The sequence below is a fragment of the Primulina eburnea genome, chromosome 8, assembly GCF_022965805.1.
Source record: "Primulina eburnea isolate SZY01 chromosome 8, ASM2296580v1, whole genome shotgun sequence".
Taxonomy (NCBI): Eukaryota; Viridiplantae; Streptophyta; class Magnoliopsida; order Lamiales; family Gesneriaceae; genus Primulina; species Primulina eburnea.
This window is the reverse complement of record NC_133108.1, coordinates 13,793,605-13,800,715: the sequence shown is the minus strand read 5'-3', so window position 1 is coordinate 13,800,715 and position 7,111 is coordinate 13,793,605.

Sequence of the window (7,111 nt, the reverse complement as noted above, 5' to 3'; positions counted from 1 at the left end):
TCGTCTAATAAGAGAGAAGCTTTGTTCCTTGAAGAATGATAATAAGCGAAGTGTCGTGTCGAACAAGGATTTGATCCAAGTATATATAATCGACTGAGTTCAACGTTCACAATCAGAGTATGTCTTCAGATAACTGATACAATCAGTTTTATTACCGAAAGAAGTTCCTGCAGAAAAGCTATAAAACAATCAGTCTTGTTTTATACTTAATTGGGTAAAGTGCATTAAATGACTCCGTATAGTATTTAATGCTGCAATTAATACTAGTACTAGGAACTCTTAAACGGTAACAATTAAGATAGCAACGTTAGAAAACGTTCTCTACTGGTTTTGTATTGTTATCCCTTTCTACTGGTTTAGTTATAGTAGATCAGCAGCTACTGATAAGATATTCTATTGTTCTGGTCTGCTGGTCTACTGGTCTTAGTTATCATCGCCACAATAAAATTCATGTCTAACACGCTCAAAACCGCAAGGCTGATTTTTTACGTAAAACCGCGATTAATTTTTCAAAATACTAACCGACATGGCAATTCGATTTGAAATTTTTTAAAAAAACTGCAAAACCGCACCTTGATCACCCCTAGAGTAAACCAATACCCAAAGACCAAACATTCCTCGTACTTGCCACACATGACTTATAGTTAATCTGATAATAAAATCTCATACAAATTCGAAACGATATTTCATGTTTCATAATCGAGACTCAATTGTAACCCACTCCAATATTTATGTATATATATATATATATATATATATATAAATATAAATATAAATATATATATATATATATATATCTTTTTTTAAAAAATACTATCGCAGAAAACCTACAGCTCATCATATAATGGGAATTGGGATATTCTAGACATTTACAGTGTGTTTGGCAACCAAGATTTGAGAGGATTTTATGGAATTTGGATTTTAAAATCCTATTTTTACTGTTTGGCAAGATGATTCAAAAAAAAGATTCGGATTTGTTTAGAATTTTATGGGATTTCACGGGATTTCCATAAGTATATCCAAATCCCATCAAATTTGATAAGATTTGGTGGGATTTGGATTTTAAAAATATATAATTACTTTTTTATCCAACACATCATTCTCATCAACATTTCATTCTCCACCAAAAGCTTCTACATGGTTAGACTTTTTTCCTTTTAACTTTTTTTAGAAATTGAAAGATTTCGTTTAAATTTAAGTTTCTTGTGTTATTTACTGATTAATATAATAAAAATTATAGTAATTACCAAAGTCTTTTTTTAAGTTTAATAATTAATTTCATGTTAAAGTTTGAAGTTGTTTGATGATTTTTTAATTATTATTTTATGTGCACTATGATTAATAAATAATAATTAATTTTTGAATTTACAAATACAAATAATAAAAAAAATTATTAATTTCTAAACTTCTTTGGTTATTTATTTTTATATGATTTCTGAGGGTAGCTTAGTAAAATTTTAAAATTCCAAATTCGAATCTTTTTTTCTCCAAACAAGAAATGGATTTGTAAATATCATTTTTAAATTTTAAACCAAACACCAAATGAAATTTCAAATACTAGAATTTCCAAATCCAATTTCAAATCTCATGAAATTCTCTCAAATCCTGGTTGCCAAACACACTGTTAGTACTTCTTCACATGCATGCGGAGGGAGCGCCGAAAGAGTACACCATCACATAAATGTCCATGTCAGAAACAATCATTATGTATGCTGAAATCAGATCCAAATAATATTTTCCAGAAACTATATCATATAGTATGCTGAATATTACAGATTATCACAAACCACAAAATATATATATATATATATATATATATATAATATATATATATATATGTTGTTGTATTTATATAGTGAATTTCATATATAATTATATATAATGTATAGTATATATATATTATATGTATATATATATATATATATTATTATATACACATGTATTTATTAAAGAAGCATGCTATTTAAGGGGCCGTAAAACTAATTTCGCATATCATACACAAGAAATTTCGAAATTTTCGGGTGAATGTATAATTTTTTGGTTAAAGAAAACTACACTCATCATTAAATCATAAGTGTGAGCTTGCATGAAAATTACGAAGTGTGGATTAGGTAACGAATATAAGTGTAGCGATTATTTAATTAGATTTGAAAACAGTTTAGGCTCCCATTGTATCATTATTGTTCTTATTAGTTGAATTAATATATGTTTATTAATCCCAACTTTTGCTATCTACTTATTGTTTTCGTACGATATATAAAAAGTAATAGTCTGGTTTAAGCTCCAAATTAGAAGTCATAATCATTGTCTCCTATCTTTCCTTAATACCAGGGATTTGCATCACTAATTAACCTTTATTTTAATGACTTCTTTAGTGTAAAGGAAACATTGAACTTTTTATAATCTTTGTATTTATATTAAGAATAATGTATTTGGAATAGAAGCAACAAATTAGGTAAGAGTATGTCTTTTGAGACCGTCTCACGAATCTTTTCTGTGAGACGGGTCAATCCTACCGATATTCACAATAAAAAATAATGTTCTTAGCATAAAAAATAATATTTTTTTATTGATGACCTAAATAAGAGATCTGTCTCAGAAAATACGACTCATAAAACCGTCTCATATAAGTTTTTGTCATTAAGATAATACCTTCTACGAGAATGGGGAACCAAAAGTTGAAGGGTTTGTAGAGGAAAAATAAGAGTACAATGTACTGGGCACGAGGTACCAGGCCAACCACGTAACATAGCCTGTGTTCCGGAATGGGCTTGATGGACAAAGCTGGTGAGGCGATTTGTGGGATTGTCGACCCATTGCAAAACAATTAGTGGTAGATGTATGTCACTTCGACTATACCACTACTAAATGTGAAAAAATTTCACGAGTGGATTAAAAATAACAAAAAATATAATGTAAATAAAAACACTATATATATAATGTTTCGATTTTGTTCTCGGTTTTTGGTTTATTGATATTGTGGAAACCGGAACACAACTATAAGTCCTCGTTTTTAAAAATAAGAAACCAAAGCCGAGAGCGAAATCGAAATTGTGGAGCTAAAGTTGGGATCATATACTATTCATATGTATAAGAATATGCAAATTCAACCCTTTATTTTTTTTTTAAATAAAAAAGAGTCATTTTTACAGTATTTTATGATATAACTGTTAAATAAACAAATTATTTAATCTTATTAGCATAAAAATTTTATAATAGTAATATTAATTTTTTAAGTCTCTCGCTAGTTGAATATTTCAAATAGACCTCATCCACAAAATAAAGCCCGTAAGCCTGCTTCCTTTTTGGTGGGCTGTTGAAGCTGCACATAATTTAGGTCCATGTATCCCAGTTGACGAAATATATATGAATTGTATATTTCAGTACAATAATTATAAAAAAATTGAATTAATTTATTTAAAAAAACAGTATTGCATTACAATCGAATATTTCCGATACGCAGTTACCATGGAATTTTTGCATTTTGATTTTCAAGTTTTTAATTCCCCTCCAATTAGAATATGTTTATGCTAATTGTCACGCCCTGAGACCGGGGTTAGTTGACACCGGCGTTGTTTAACAATCACACAATTGAAACAACAAGCCTTTCGTAGCACAGTATAAACCGAAACCAGTTTACAAATCATAATCTCAATGAAATAACAATTGTTTTTACAATAACGAAATCCAACTAAATAGTAAATAATGCGGAAGCGTCTTACAATTCTTTAAATCATAAATTCGAAATAAAGCCTATTACTAATCTGGCAAATCACCGACCCCAAAATTGACCCGTCTCTTCGTCCTCAACCTGCTCTTCGGACTTATCTGGGAGGGGAGAGTAAGGGGTATGAGTATTTTGGGAATACTCAGTAAATGGGGGACTTTGAACACAACATAACCAATTTATTGATTTAATAACATTTTCGAAACATATCATAAACGTACATCATGCTTTTCATAATCGTAACGTAAATTCCATAACATAATAACACTGCGATTTTTCACCTTTAACGGTTTACTGACGTCAGTCCCTAAGTTTTAATCCTCTAAGGGGACGAGGCCATTAAACAGTTCTATCCCACTGTTAAGGGCCATATGTTGGAATTCCACCAATTTTCAGGGAATTGTCACAGTGTTAAATATAAACGTAACAACTTTCGTAAAAACGTATAGACAAAACGACGGTACTCGACCGTATTTTTAAAACAACAAAACCGAAAATTTCTCACATATGCATAAACCGAAATTATAAATTTTAAAACAGCCCACTTACCGTGTTTGGATGTACTAAAAACGTGGATGCTCAACTCGAAAATTGGATCGCCTTTTGCTCTTGCTCGGACAGCGCCTTGGCTTCGATTTCTAGTCTAACCGCGGGATGATTTTTCAGCAGGGTTTCGCCTTGGCTAGATGCTGAAATTTCAAGTTTTTCAGCTCTAGAATTTCAAGATTTAGGTGTGAGGAATGGCTAGGCATAGTGTGGTATTTATAGGTGAGGGAGATGGATCTAAATTTGGTACACAAATCCTACCAAAAATCATGCCAAATCTCTCAAAATTGGCTCCAATTCTCTTGCTTATTTTCGAAAATATTGCTACTAAAGTTGGGAGATTCATTCTCTAAACCAATGATCTTGATTAATTCAGAATTTAGGTTGCTAGATCCAACGGTTTTGGTGGAGATTTTTGATGGTTTCCTTCCAATCTTGCACTATATTTCCCAAATTCAAAAATATGCATGATATTTTAATGACTTAATATTGTATATTCTAGAGTATCTCCATATTTCCCATATAAAATATTCTCCAATATAAAAATCTTATTTTAATACAATAATCCAAAAAAAAATATCCTCTACTCTTAATTAAGTACACTATGGACAATTTTTCGGTTCTCACATCCCTCCCTCCTTATGAGAAGTTTCGTCCTCGAAACTGGAGTTGGCCCGGTCTCCAAATAGGTATATTCCTTTCCCTTACAATCTACTACTGCATTGTTTTTTGCTAACCAATCAATTCCTAAGATGATATCGAAATCGACCATGATCAACTGTATCAGGTCGGCTCAAAAATCTAATTACCAATACTGATTTTTCAATCTCTGTAAATTTCGTCAGTTTCAATGGCTCTACTAGTAGGCGTGGCTAGTTGGAAAGGTTCGGTTAGCTTATCGGGCTTACGTCCTAACTTCTTACCAAATATCTTAGATATAAAAGAATGTGTAGCGCCACAGTCAAATAACACATAAGCAGGCACTTGCTGAAAAAAAGTATGGTACCTGACACAACATCGCTTGCATCATCTGCCTCCTCCTGCGTCATGGCAAACACCCTGACATTTGGTTTGTTCTCCCGTGGTTTATTGGCATTCGCCCCTGGGCTTGACCCATTTCCTTTACCCGGTCCGGTTGTTTTGTTGCTGGCGGCTGGACAATCTGCCATACGGTGTCCTGGTTTCCCGCATCCAAAGCAGACGCCGCTGTCTCTACGACATTCTCCCAGGTGTCGTAAGTGGCAGGTTGGGCAAGGCTTAATGGCTTGGTAGTTGGTGGCGGGTGAAGGCCCCTTAGGTGGTTCGCCGGAATGGTTCGGTTTCTTGAACGACTGACGGCCATGAGAGGACTGATCGTTCATAGGCCTTTTGTTCCTAATCTCCTTCTCTCTGCGCTGGATATCAGTTTCAGCTCGGATAGCTGCGCCCATCAAGTCTGAGAAGTTCGCAGGTTGGTAGACTGCCAAAGCCGACTGTATTCTGCTGTTCATACCCTTTTTGAAGCGGTGCAATTTTAGAAATTCGCCCGCCATGATTTCCGGAGCATAAGATCCTAAGGCGTTGAACTAGGAGGTGTATTCTACAACTGACATATCCGGAGTTTGAGTGAAGTTTTCAAACTCACTCAGTTTCTGCAGTCCGACCTCGGCTGGATAATAGTGTTTCAGAAAGGCTTCTCGAAATCGCTGCCAAGTCATTGGTCCTGCAGCTGTCATGGCTGGCGAGATTGCTTCCCACCATTTTCCTGCTTTATCTTCCAGGAACGGCATGGTCACGTCCACTTTCAGTGCCTCGGGAACTTCCAATAGGCGATGTTGAGTCTCTACACCTTTCAGCCAACTCTGGCTAACTTCAGGGTCAGCGGCTCCACTGAAGGTTGGACACCTATTCTTGCGGAGTGACTCATAGTGGAACTTGATTCCATTTGGTGGTGGAGGTGGTGGTAGCTGATTGGCGTTCGGGTTTCCCAACCCTTGCAGTGTTGTCGCCACAATAGTGGCTATGGCCATAAGATCAGCTTGGCTTAAGTTGACTGCCGGCGGGGGTCCATTTCCTTGCTCGTTCTCCTGTCCGCCTTCACGGTTGACATTAGCGTAACGCGGGTTGCGGTTCTGCCTCGGGGGTCTGCCTGCCATTTCCTATAATCGCAAGTTCTAAGAATTTGTTGTACGAGTAAAATTCATACAATAGGTTGTGCTGAAATAAATTGAAATCAATGAACCAAATAGAACAAATTTTTATTGATTTCTAAAAGAAAGAACATTATCAATCTAAAGGAAATAAAATTTGTACTGAATAAAATAGCAACAACAGAAAAAGAAAGGTAAAATAAAACTCCTAGAACAAAATCACTAAGACTGAATAAAATATCAGGATAGAGTAAGATACTGAAAATTTAATTTTTTTGAAAATTTCCAAAACTGGAAAGTTTTGACATAGGCATTTGGATTTGAAGAGTATGTCGAGATGATTTCAGATCAGTTGACGGAACCAAATTCGGAGTTTCCTACGAAAAAATCGAAGAGCACATGATGGCGGGTGGACTTGTTGACTCGGCCGAGTTGACTCGCCGTGTTGACTCGCCGGAGTGTGGTCGGAGCAAACTCATGTGTCGGAGAAGGGGTCAGAATCACAGAACCGGTGGTGGCACTGCCAGAATCGGTCGGAAAGCTACTTAATTTGGCCGGAACTCGCGAGAAATCGGTTGACTCACTCGAAATTGGGCGTTTCTGATTGGTTGATCCGAACTCAAAATTAATTCTTGGAAAACGTTACCCATAGATAGTATAATGTTTGGGTAAAAGTAATTGAAAATCGGAGTAGGTTTGGTAGGGTAAT